Source organism: Pleurodeles waltl, chromosome 1_1 (assembly GCF_031143425.1).
Source record: "Pleurodeles waltl isolate 20211129_DDA chromosome 1_1, aPleWal1.hap1.20221129, whole genome shotgun sequence".
Lineage (NCBI taxonomy): Eukaryota > Metazoa > Chordata > Amphibia > Caudata > Salamandridae > Pleurodeles > Pleurodeles waltl.
The window spans coordinates 436,868,007-436,880,486 of NC_090436.1; the positions used below are offsets into that span (position 1 = coordinate 436,868,007).

Genomic DNA, 12,480 nt, shown 5'->3' on the forward strand with positions numbered 1-12,480 from the left:
GAGCAGTGGGCTGAGATGGGAGATTCATGTGGTCCTCTCCCCTCAAACTCTGAGATGAGGAGGTCACTGGCCTTCCGAGCTACTGATGCACATTCAATGCACTGAGTCTTGGCTTTTTACAGACACTGAATGTCAGAATTTAACTGCCCTGCATTCTCTGAGCAGGGAGGCCCACATATCTAACATTTGGGACGCTGGGGATGTCTCCCACTCTCGCTCCATCATGAGGTATCAATCCTCAACCACGGACATCCTGGGCGATGAGGCCCTTACGATGCACAGTGGGCTATGCTGAATTCTCTCCTAGAATGTGAATGGCCTCAATAACAAAATTAAGCGGGCTGTCATGTAGTATGTCCGATGAGGGGCCCCAGGTGTTCTTTTTCTCCAGGAGACGCATCTCTTGGGTAACAGCACGGCTTCCTGCGGCGATATGACTGCACAAGGGTCTTCCATGCGGAGTTCACCTCTGGCTCAAGGGGAGTGGCCATCCTTCTGAGGAGAATTTTCTCCTTCATGGTCACTCCTTTGTGTCAGTGAGACCTGGGTGGACGCACTGGGTTTGTATTGTTATCTGGGCTCTGGAAAGTAGAGAATGGACACTGATTAGTTTATATGCTTCTCTGGATTGGTGGACGACACCCTTACTAGGGTCACTGAAACACTATCTGACTTCCCAAGGGTTAATGGTAATAGGATCTACTTTAACTTTATGATGGATACCTCTCTAGACTTACTCACTACTAACCACTGTCAGATCAAGGGCCCTCCAGAGTTGTGCAACCCCACTTGGTTTGATGGACACCTAGCACAGATTGAAAGGCACCACAATATAATATAATTCCGCAACACAGGTTGGTTATATATTCTTTCCTGCAGGAGATGCACTTCTCTGCCTGAGAGATAACAGATGTCTGCAATCTTCTCTGTGAGCTTTCAGACCACTCTCCAGTCAAGAGGGTGGTTTGCAGGACGAATGGACCTCAGGGAGACTTTGGAGGCTTAACTGTTGGTACATACAGGATGATCAACTCACTGACCTACTTAGGAAAGCCACTACAAAATATTTTTAGCTTGACCCACCTTCAGCCTTCTACACTCCGACATTGTAGGAGACCGATGAAATGGTAACTTGAGACAAATTACATGAGTGTTTGCACATTATTATAGGTGCCTGTATGTCAGTATCCCCCTAAAGTATGAACTTGTCTGCCCAATTCACCTCACGTTAGCACCGCAAGGGCACAGATGTAACTGAGGAGAGTGTATTCCAAAGTGGGAAGCCATACAGGTGAATATGTATCCCAAAGTGCTCCAAAAGGTCTAATTCCAGCCTGACCCCAGGATCTGTATTGTCCCTAAAAGGCCAATCAATAATTGTAACCAGCTGTATAGCCGAGTCATAGGCTCGGATTTCCAGAGTCCCCTGCCCTCCATCAAATTTGTAGTGCATGTTTTTTGTAATGGAGACACACAGTAGTTCCCGCCCCCCCCCCCCCCACAGGTATATATGCACCAGTGTCTGGGTCTCTAGTTGGCAGAGGGGAACGGCCTACATAACACAGGCTAAGTCACGAGTATGTTTAGCGCGCAAGCACAACAACGCTTGCCTTAACCACGACTGGCTGCATGTCTGCCATAACCACGCATATGCATGGTTAAGGCAGAGAGCGGTCTAGTGGTGATAATAGGCAGAGCAGCAAGGATCTGGAGAGGATGTGGTGAGGTAAGTGGGGCAGGGTTTTAGGGCTCAGGCAAAGGAGGGTCTGGGGCCTGGTTATGGGGGGGGGGAGTCTTTAGGGGTGGGGCAGGTTTTAGGGCTAAGTGTGTGGGGGTGTCAGGGTAATTTAGTTTTTAGGGGTGGGTACGGTTTTGGGGTCAGGGCAAGTGGGGGGTCAGAGTAGATTTTTTTATAACAGGACCCTGGGTTTTGGGGGAGGTCGGGTAGTTTTTTATTTTTAACAGGGGAAGGTTTGTTGGGCTCAAGGTGGGGAGGGGATGAGGTCAGGTTTTGGGGGGAGGTTTTTAGGGGTGGGTTAGTTTTAGGTCTCAGGGTGGGTGGGAGGGGGTCGGGTAGTTTTTTTTGTTAAGAGGGGAGGTTGTCTAACACAACCATGCATGCCGTTACCACATATTCCTTTACTAAGCATCCTTTTACAAAGAAATTTGTTGTAAAGGCATGAGTGGTAAAGGCATCCGTGGTAAAGACGCGGTCGTTGTTCCAACTGCTTTGTTAAAGCATGCATGGTTCTGGCATGTGTGGTTATGTCATACAATCTTTTAGAAATGTTATTCTTTATAATCATTTTATATTTAACAAGTTAGTAATTTAAAACATACTTGGACTAAAAGTATATTTTTTCATTTTAGTTGGTAGGAGTGAAGGCCACATTCTTTTTGCATGTCCTTATCTTCAACGTGAAGCTTGTTTTTTCCAAAGCTACAGGTGCTAGAGTTAACAAGGAGCTCGTGGTGAATGAGAGATAAGAGGGTCTGAGAGAACGCTACTTGCAGATAGGAGTATCCAGCCACTGACAGCTATAGCTTTTGAGATTTCTGAATGTGAGGGTGTATCAAGGATGGGAGTCAAAGGTTTCAGAACACTGAATCGTCGGTTCTAACTGCCCTACAGTTTTGTTCTTCAAATTAAAGTTTTTGTCATGATGTCATCACACCTGGAAAAGCAAGGTTTAAGAGTAGTCTAGCTGGAGAGAGATTCAGATTCTCTCTGCCCCTTTCTCAGAGTGGACCTTTTTGAGGTATAGATCTCATACTTTATGCCACTGCACCTTTCTTAGACAGAATCTTCTAATGAGGTTGTGTTTGCTAACCTTTCTCAGATATTCCTTTTACATTAGAGTAATTTATGTGCTATATTCAATAATTTTAGAATCAAGACATCAAGTACTTTTCCTGATTTTCCGCATTGTTACAATTGAAGTTTTGGTCTTTTATATGTTACTTCAATTTAATATTGTGCTACGCCTTAACTTTCCATTGATTATTTTGTATCTGTATACTATGGTTTTGAGACTCACCTATGTAACTTTGGCTTCAAATCTGTAACAAAGCCCTTTGAAACTTTAATTTCAACTCTGAGGTTTAATGCGAGACTATTGAGTTACACTGTAATCGATTTGAATGATTTGCCAAGTTACTGCTTCACCCCTCGGAACAGAGAAGAAAAGATTTTTTCGGACCCCAGATGAACAGATAGGGCCCCAGGCTCCATAACTATCAACCCATCTATTCAACTGAGGTCCACTTCCGCTTCTCTCACAGACTCTATTTCTTTAGAGCCTCCTCAGCTTATATCTTGCAAAGTGTTAAACTCATACACAGCTTCAGTTCTGTTTCTGTATTACTTTTCAATGTAATTAAAGACCGTTGTTTGGCTTAAAGTAAAGTGACACCCTGTGATGATATTAATTGAGTTTGACCAATGACTTTGTGTTTCACCACTGCGCATATTAGTTGCCCAATGTTCACCAGTAGCACATTATGGGCCATATGTACGAACACATTTTCCCATAGACACAGAATGGGTAAAACCCTTTGCTACATCTGGCCCCATATGTTTTGTTCAGTTTAGCCGCCTATTGGCTTTGACATTGCATTAGCCATTACATTCTGTACTCTGCCTATTGGCTTTGACATGCTGTATTCAGCTCAGCTGCCTATTGGCTTTGACATGATATTAGACATTACATTTTGTATTCAGCTCAGCTGCCTATTGGCTTTGACATGATATTAGACATTACATTTTGTATTTAGCTCAGCTGCCTATTGGCTTTGACATGACATTAGACATTATATTTGATATTTAGGTTAGCTGCCTATTGCCTTTAACGTGGAGTTAGACATTGCAGTTGAGAATCCAAGCTGTATTTTTCCAAGCTGTGTTTTTTCCACAAGATGAACCAAACTGTTTTTTCTCACACCAGACTAGACCTGATAAGAGAGAGTACATTTGGTGTTTTTCTTTCTGCTCAGGCTTGGGAAGAGGAGAAGTCTAGGAGATCTGGCCAGTCTCCAAAGGCTTGCGTAGTTTTCCCGAGTCTGAGAGGAGGGGGCACGCTTTTGCAAGGATGGCTCGGGCTTCAGAGATTTAGATTCAAATCTGCTTGACTTCGGGCTGGAACTTGGTGCCAGTTGCCAGTCTCCTGTGTGGGTAGATAATCTCTTTCTCGCAGTTGACCGGAGTCATCAACTTGCAGACCCCAGAAAGATGAAGCTGTAAATAGTTTCTCACACGGTGAAGTATTTGTTTTGCTTTGCATTCAATATCTTATCAATATCTTATATATATATATATCCTGCTGTGTACATTGCAACTGAGAAGTACTGTGATATATTTTGTTTTCATTGAATGTGTGCTTGAAATCTATTAATTTGTCTCTCACGAACTTGTGGGTGGGGAAGAATTAACAACAATAAAGGTCTTCTTTGAACTCAGAAGTGCATTCTTGATATGTTCTGTAAGCTCTGATACGAGATAAGAAGGAAAGCAGAACATTTTGGTACCAGGATTGGGGTAGGGTCGAATTATAGATTTCTACGTGCACAATTTAAAAGTGTAATTGTTTTTTTGTTGTTTGGAGAATTACAGAAGCACGGCAGACCATGTTTGAAAATGCATGTGTAGTTAAACTGCCTGATGGTGCTGTGAGAAATACGTTTTCTTGTTGTGATGAAGCATATTTAGAAAATGTGCCTTTTGAGAGCAGTGATGTTCCTTTTGTTTTTGACAGAAGGGTTTGGATACTTTTATCTGCTTACAGAGAAATGCAGGAGAAATGTAGGCAGTTGGAACATGAAAATGAGAATTTACGTGAGCAAATTAGTCACAATACATTAATGCAAGATAATGCTGAAAGTTATAAAAATGCTGTTTTAGAAGAATCTGTCTTTTCCCATTCCAGTAATGAGGGGGTTAAGACAGCTTCGAGCTACTCTGAGCTTCTGTGTGAGCCAGGTTTTTTGGCAGTCAAAGTGCATTCCTTAACTGATAACACAGAGAGAGCTCAGAATGTGATTTACGAGTTACCATTGCAAAATGAAGTAAAACGAAAGATATTAAAGTTTCTTACTGTTTGCACTAAGCAAGAGACACCGAGTTTCATTAGCTTGTTTGATTTTTGGAAACAGAATAGCCCTCATCTGAGTGAAATCCTAACACTTTGGTATATGGTCACAGGGAAAAATTATATGCAGCTGCGCGCTTGTGATTTGGCAAATTAAATAATGCAGACTTTAGGTTTCTGCGCAGTGCAAGAGGGAAACACTGATTTACATGTAAATTAAGAACAGGGGAAGAAAAGAGTGCCCCTAGCTAGCATCATACACTGGATCTGGTACCTGCAAGACAGGGCTAGAGTACCACAGGTAAAAGAGTCACTAGTGAAATTGAGTGCACCATTTGAATTCGTGTCCACTGAAGATAAAAAGCATGTTTGTTTTACTAATGATTCATTGACTTAAATGTTATTTTCTGGCACAGGAGAAGGAACAGCGTTGTACAAAGTGTGTCAGACTTTAAAGCAAGACCTGTTTGAGATGTGTCATTTTTACACTGATTCTTGGTTCATTGCCAATGGTTTAGCCCTTTGGTTTTCCACATGGCTTGTACATAACTGGTTCAATTCCCTTGCAGATGTTAAAGAGAAAAATTCAGAGTCTGAAGTGTTCACCCAGAATTCTGACTTAGTGGGGATGGCTAAGTGGGTGCGCCAGAAATGTGAACAGCTGGGAGAGAAAGCCACTTACAAGTGGGCAGAGATGAAAGAGATGCACATTCCCCTAGATTTGATAAAAACTGTGCAGCACGCACAAGAGCAATCTGTCCCACAAGCAGTCACAGAGAGAGGAAAGTTACCAGGACAGATATGGCAAATTGATCAGGTTTTAAGGGGAATGATTGCTGCAGATTACCAAGGAGAAATCAAAATTATGCTGATAACTAGAAAAGAATCTGATTCATTCATACAAACTGGAGACAGAATGGCCCAACTTGTCAAAAGTGCAGTGAATGGAGGTTTGGTAAAGAATGAGTCTGCCCCAGCCCCTCTGACAGTGCAAGAAAAGGGAAGCTGTGGCACAGCAGATAAAAACCTCAGTGCTGAGGTGTGGGTTGAAGCCCCAGATGACCCTCCAGAACCTGCAGAAATCATAACAAAGGGCCCTAAAAACATCCTGCTGATTATAAAACTGGGAAAGAAAGAGGAAGGGTACATTTCAAATGACGAATGTTATTTGCAAGAAAAGTCATACTTTTTTCTTTTGCAGATCCTACCACGTTTCGCCACTGTCCCTGAGTGTGCTGTGTGGTCCCCCTTTGGGGGTGTGCGTGTGGGGTCGGGGAAGGGACCGAACCCCCAACCTGAACCTGACTGAGTACAGTACAAGCACCATGGATTCATTTTGCGCAAATGGCGCCTTCAGTTCAAGTTCAACTTGTTTGATTACATTCTTCCACTGGAACTAAGCAACCTTAACAGTTAACTGTCTGTGTTTTTTCGTGTGGAACTCTGACTTTCACTTACCTTCCAGCAAACCTTTCAGGTGGACCGTGCATCTTTACATGAGTAGTACTCATGCTACATCAAATTGCTATTTTAGAGACACTATAATCTCATTCAGAGTATAAAAGTTTCAGTCTTTTCTGTGCAGATGTATCTGATGTGAAAGGTTATGAGATCAATATGTTAATCCACTTCCATTGCTTTACAGGGATTGCTTTGATCATTCAAATCTGAGTTGCTGATAATGTATTTTTTTTTTTTTGTGCTGATGTATTTTTTTGTTTTTGTTTGAAACAAGAGATATGTGAAACAAAAATTCATTGGTCATAGGGTGGAATGTGATGATATTAATTGAGTTTGACCAATGACTTTGTGTTTCACCACTGCGCATATTAGTTGCTCAATGTTCACCAGTAGCACATTATATGTTTTGTTCAGTTTAGCCGCCTATTGGCTTTGACATTGCATTAGCCATTACATTCTGTACTCTGCCTATTGGCTTTGACATGCTGTATTCAGCTCAGCTGCCTATTGGCTTTGACATGATATTAGACATTACATTTTGTATTCAGCTCAGCTGCCTATTGGCTTTGACATGATATTAGACATTACATTTTGTATTCAGCTCAGCTGCCTATTGGCTTTAACATGATATTAGACATTACATTTTGTATTTAGCTCAGCTGCCTATTGGCTTTGACATGACATTAGACATTATGGCCCGTATTTATACTTTTTTTAGCGCCGCATTTGCGCCGCTTTTTGACGCAAAACGGCGCAAACCTACAAAATACAATGGTATTTTGCAAGTTTGCGCCGTTTTTGCGTCAAAAAACGACGCAAATGCGGTGCAAAAAAAGTATAAATACGGGCCTATATTTGATATTTAGGTTAGCTGCCTATTGCCTTTAACGTGGAGTTAGACATTTCAGTTGAGAATCCAAGCTGTATTTTTCCAAGCTGTGTTTTTTCCACAAGATGAACCAAACTGTTTTTTCTCACACCAGACTAGACCTGATAAGAGAGAGTACATTTGGTGTTTTCCTTTCTGCTCAGGCTTGGGAAGAGGAGAAGTCTAGGAGATCTGGCCAGTCTCCAAAGGCTTGCGTAGTTTTCCCGCGTCTGAGTGGAGGGGGCACGCTTTTGCAAGGATGGCTCAGGGTTTCAGAGATTTAGAATCGAATCTGCTTGACTTCGGGCTGGAACTTGGTGCCAGTTGCCAGTCTCCCGTGTGGGTAGATAATCTCTTTCTCGCAGTTGACCGGAGTCATCAACTTGCAGACCCCAGAAAGATGAAGCTGTAAATAGTTTCTCACACGGTGAAGTATTTGTTTTGCTTTGCATTCAATATCTTATCAATATCTTATATATATATATCCTGCTGTGTACATTGCAACTGAGAAATACTGTGATATATTTTGTTTTCATTGAATGTGTGCTTGAAATCTATTAATTCGTCTCTCACGAACTTGTGGGTGGGGAAGAATTAACAACAATAAAGGTCTTCTTTGAACTCAGAAGTGCATTCTTGATATGTTCTGTAAGCTCTGATACGAGATAAGAAGGAAAGCAGAACACACCCCAAGCTGAGTGGTTCTGTAAAAATTGTAAATTAAATGCATATCAATTAATAAAAATTGTAACTTAATGCATATCAATAAATAAGATGCAATATGGCTGGCTAGGGTCCTTATAATGCAGCATATCATTGGATGTCCCTAGTATGTAGTGTGGTGTTAAGCAGGGCACAAGAAGGGAGCCCACTCTTCTCACAGGGTGGACACGGTCTCCCCTGCCAAGAGGTTGGGCCCCACAGAAATATGCTGAACTCATCCCAGCGTAATTTTCAGGCACCGGGATAGATCTAGCAGCTGCATTCCGAATAGCAACATGTAGGCGAGTGGGCTTTGTTATTTTAAATTCAACCTGAGCCCAAAGAAAGGCCGAAATTAAGGGGCCATCAGGCCTCCTTTAGATTAAGTATCCTAGTGTGGACCTACCTGGAACCTTACACCTAGCTGCAAATGCATTGGAGAAGAAACAAAGGCTGACAGCTTGTTAGCACTTCACAGGTATTTAAGAGAGGCATGTTTTAGATTTTTTTCAGTCCCTGTATATAAGGCATATGCATGCACTGTAATAATGTCAAATGTGTTGGTCTATTCCAGTATTTACAGAAATAACAATCTAAATACGACTATTTTGTTTTATTTTTTCATAGCACTGCTCATACCAGTCCAGGGTGTCGGAACGCTTTACATCACACGTACGCATTATACACTGACAATAAATCATATGTGTGTGTAAATCAATGTACAGCATGTGTTCATAAGACAATAAGAGTGACAAGGTAGGAGTCACATGCACTTCATAACTCGTGGTGCTAAATTAGAAGGATTAAAATCAATGACTGCAAGTAACAAAATGAACTGTGTGTTAAGAGCAGTAACCCACTTATCCATCTACATAAATAAAAATCTGTCATCTGTGTAACATGATGTGCTTTGCATGAGATATATTAACCATCTATGCTACTTTGATTCAAAACTGGGACTAGACAAAATATACATCTCTCCAGCAAATGCATTAATCTCCAGAGTTATTTTACCATTATTATTATTCCCTGAGATTGGGCACATAAATATCTATGCAGCAGATATACTGCCATGTTTCTCCATGTTGCCAATTTCTTTGCATCCGAGTTTAAAAAAATAAACGTATAAACTGACACCCAGATTTTGCTTCGGGATTCCCTCACTTTTTTGCCACAACTCCTATGCACATTGTCACTTGTTAAATTTTGGGCATGATTTAGATCTTGGTGGATAGAATACTCTGTCACAAACGTGACGGATATGCTGTCCGCCATATTATGAACTCCATAGCATATAGTGGGATCGTAATATGGCGGATGGGATATCAATCATATTACTGGTGGAGTATTACACTCCTTCAAGATCTAAATCAGTTACTTTGTAATGCGCTCAAATGTACTCATGATAGACCTGCTAAACATAAGTGTGAGGTCTTAAGATCTGAAGTCACTTCTTGTGAGGTCATGGTTGCTGATGTCATGCTTCATGATGTCATGTGCTGATAGGTCATGCGCCATGATGTCACTTGCATACTGCCTAACCTGGGTAGCCCCCCCAACTTTTTGTTAAGGACTCATGCACGGGTGTTAACATAGTGTGATCAGTAGTATGGTGGGATTGTGATGCGTGCATTTTACATGCAAGAAGAGGTCAAGCTTTCTATAGCCAGATATAATATGAGGCATTATATGTGCAAGTCGAATGCGAACACAAATGAGACTTGTAAAGTAACCTTTTGCACGAGGATTTTCAGAGTCTCATTTTTGTTATTGTGAGGTTATTTAAGACGGTTGTAAATTTGAGCAACGAAGGAGGTCAAGCAAAGGTGGTCAGAATCAACCATGAAACAAGCCAAGGTTGAACTCGGCATCAGCACGCAGTGTCAGCAAACACCACGAATAAGTATAGGAACAACTCGCAGTTACTAGCAGGAAATACCAAACGAGCAAAGGATGCAGTCTGGCTCGCGCACAGACCCGTGGACCAACTTTCGTGAATAGATGAACGCCAGCAGATACTCACGGTTTACTTGTGCTCGAAGCTAGGAGAAAGGACGAATGCCGCGACCTCTGAAACCTCAGTGGCAGTGCTTTAAACAAAAAACAACGTGAGGCGCAATATATGGCATCCCCTGAAGATTTGTTTCCTGGAATCGAATCCCCAGTCCCTGAACAAGGAAATAACAAGCAGCTGACCTGTTAAACTACGAACAAACATTGAGCAATAACCTAAAACACCTAAATGAAAGCTCGGGACGTGCTATAAAGTGCAGAACTCTATTGGGGTTTTAAAAGTATGTGGACCAGAGTAGGTGCGACAAACAGAAGAGAAAGATAGGCTACCATTACATTGTTAAATAATAACACCAGGTTTTTGTTGTGCTATGAAATTCTGTTGTACGCGCCTTTTTAAAACAGGTCATTAATCACATTTTGTGTCGCCATTTTACTCCATGACAGAAAAAAACAATGTAGCTTATCTTTCACAAATCATTGTTGAAAGGGGTGTCAGTCAACTGATTCAACTGAAGTAAACAAAATGTACTGACTTGTAAAAGAAAACCCTAGGATTAGAGGGTGCCCTTCTGATAAATGGAAACCCCATTTTAACTGACAAATGAAATATGTAACAATTAAATATGACTGGAATGTGTGCTTAGAACAATGTCATATTGCAGGCACAAGACACAATGTACAATGCTAAAATGGCAAGCAAATTAGAGTTAAAACAAAGGCTCAGAACCAGATTCCATGATGCAAAGTTCAAAACCAGGCCTAAAATTAATGACTTCATTTAGGAGATTTAGCTGGTGGCCTGCCATTAGCAAAGGGTATGGACTTAATTATCTCCACCACTCTGGTAAATTACTGCCCGGCACATTTAGAGATCTCCGTCTGCTTGGCAGGGCGATCTCTGTGCCAACACAGAAGCCGCTGCCACCTCGGAACATCTGAAAACATTTGAAGTTTGTTGAGCAGCCTCCGTGTTTCATGCAGCCACTCACAAACTTTTTTTGTTTTTTTAAAAAGAAATATCCAAATAAGTATCCAAATAAGTATGGTTGTTTTGGAAAAAAAAAAAAGATTAATAACATACACCTGATAATTTTCTCAATTCTTCATTTTGCTTTTTCACTGTTCAGGAATGCCAGGCTTTTTGTGGTGGACAAGTGAACAAGTGGTGGACTTGAACCGAAAAAAGTACATCAGAACATCCACCCTACATAGGGCAGACGGACTGGTGTACTTACATACACCAACGGCTCTAAGTCCATTGGCCCATTGATGCAAGACTCCGCAAGTGGACCCATGGGGACACGGGCATTTGAAAGATAACAATCTGCCTACCTCTAAGTAGATCAAGCAGGCCATCAATTTGGCAGACAAGGTATTCTGCCTTGTTTGTGGCTGAGTACCCTGCCTCCCAAACCCTAAATGAGAACCTAAGGGGCATATTTACAAGAAAGTGGCGCATCAGTCCTGATGCACCACTTTTCTTGCGTCACCCCTGCCTCACCTGACACTATGGTTGCGCCAGATCCTGCTGAGTTTGATCAGCATTAAATATGTGCGGTGCAGGTAGGGGAAGTGTGCCGGTTTAAATCTAGCGTTGCAGGACGGCTGTCTTAACCACCTCGCACCCGTTAAGGTGGTTAAGCATCCCAGTCTGAATCAGTGAGGGGCATCGCCACTTCTCCCTCCCAGGCTCATCTAGAAAATGGCTCTTTCCATACCCTGTCCGCCTGCAATGCCCTATCCAGATATGTCACCAAGTGTCTCAGTGCTCCAGCCGTTGGCAATAATTGCAGGGTGTCCGTCACCCCTGGGGCAGTCGGGAATTCCGTCCAAATCTCTTGCGCAGTGGCAGTTTAGCATATTGGAGAGACTGTCTGTCCTTCAGCCCCAAATGCGTCCTGTGCCTCTGCAAATGTCAGAAATACATTCTCTGGGTACGAGCTACCCAGCGTTTTATAAGCCCCCTCCCTCCATCAATACGTTTAAACAGGAGTAGCATCCATACGTATAGTTCCCTAGCAAAGGGCAGTCTCTAGAACACCCTTGTGACCACTTGTTCGCATACTTACCCCACCTGCTGAATCAAATAGGGGGCATCTGCTGGCACATGTGATCTGCGCATGAGCAATGCCATCAATGAGTACTCCCTGTGGGTGCCACGGAGGAGTCGCATCTCCCAGTTGTCTTCCTCGAACGCCCAATGAGCGATGTATTATAGTTTAGATGCATAATAATGCAACTTTAGGTCTGGGAGGCCCAGTCCCCCCTTTAGTAAGTCTCGGTTGAGTTGGAGTAATGTGACCAAGCTTCTCTTCCCAGCCCACACAAGAAAAGTAACGAGGCTGTCCA

General features: G+C 42.3%; 1 protein-coding gene across 3 annotated transcripts in view; it reads right to left on the minus strand.

Annotated features, from left to right (window-relative positions):
• The window catches only part of LOC138284953 (baculoviral IAP repeat-containing protein 1-like), a 472,954-nt gene extending 462,710 nt beyond the window's left edge, over positions 1–10,244 (minus strand). For all 3 annotated transcript variants that reach the window (XM_069224320.1, XM_069224310.1, XM_069224328.1), the window contains exon 1: positions 10,139–10,244. The gene's annotated coding sequence lies outside the window, so the exon portion shown is untranslated. The remainder of the gene's footprint in view (positions 1–10,138) is intronic.
• Positions 10,245–12,480: the final 2,236 nt, after the last annotated feature.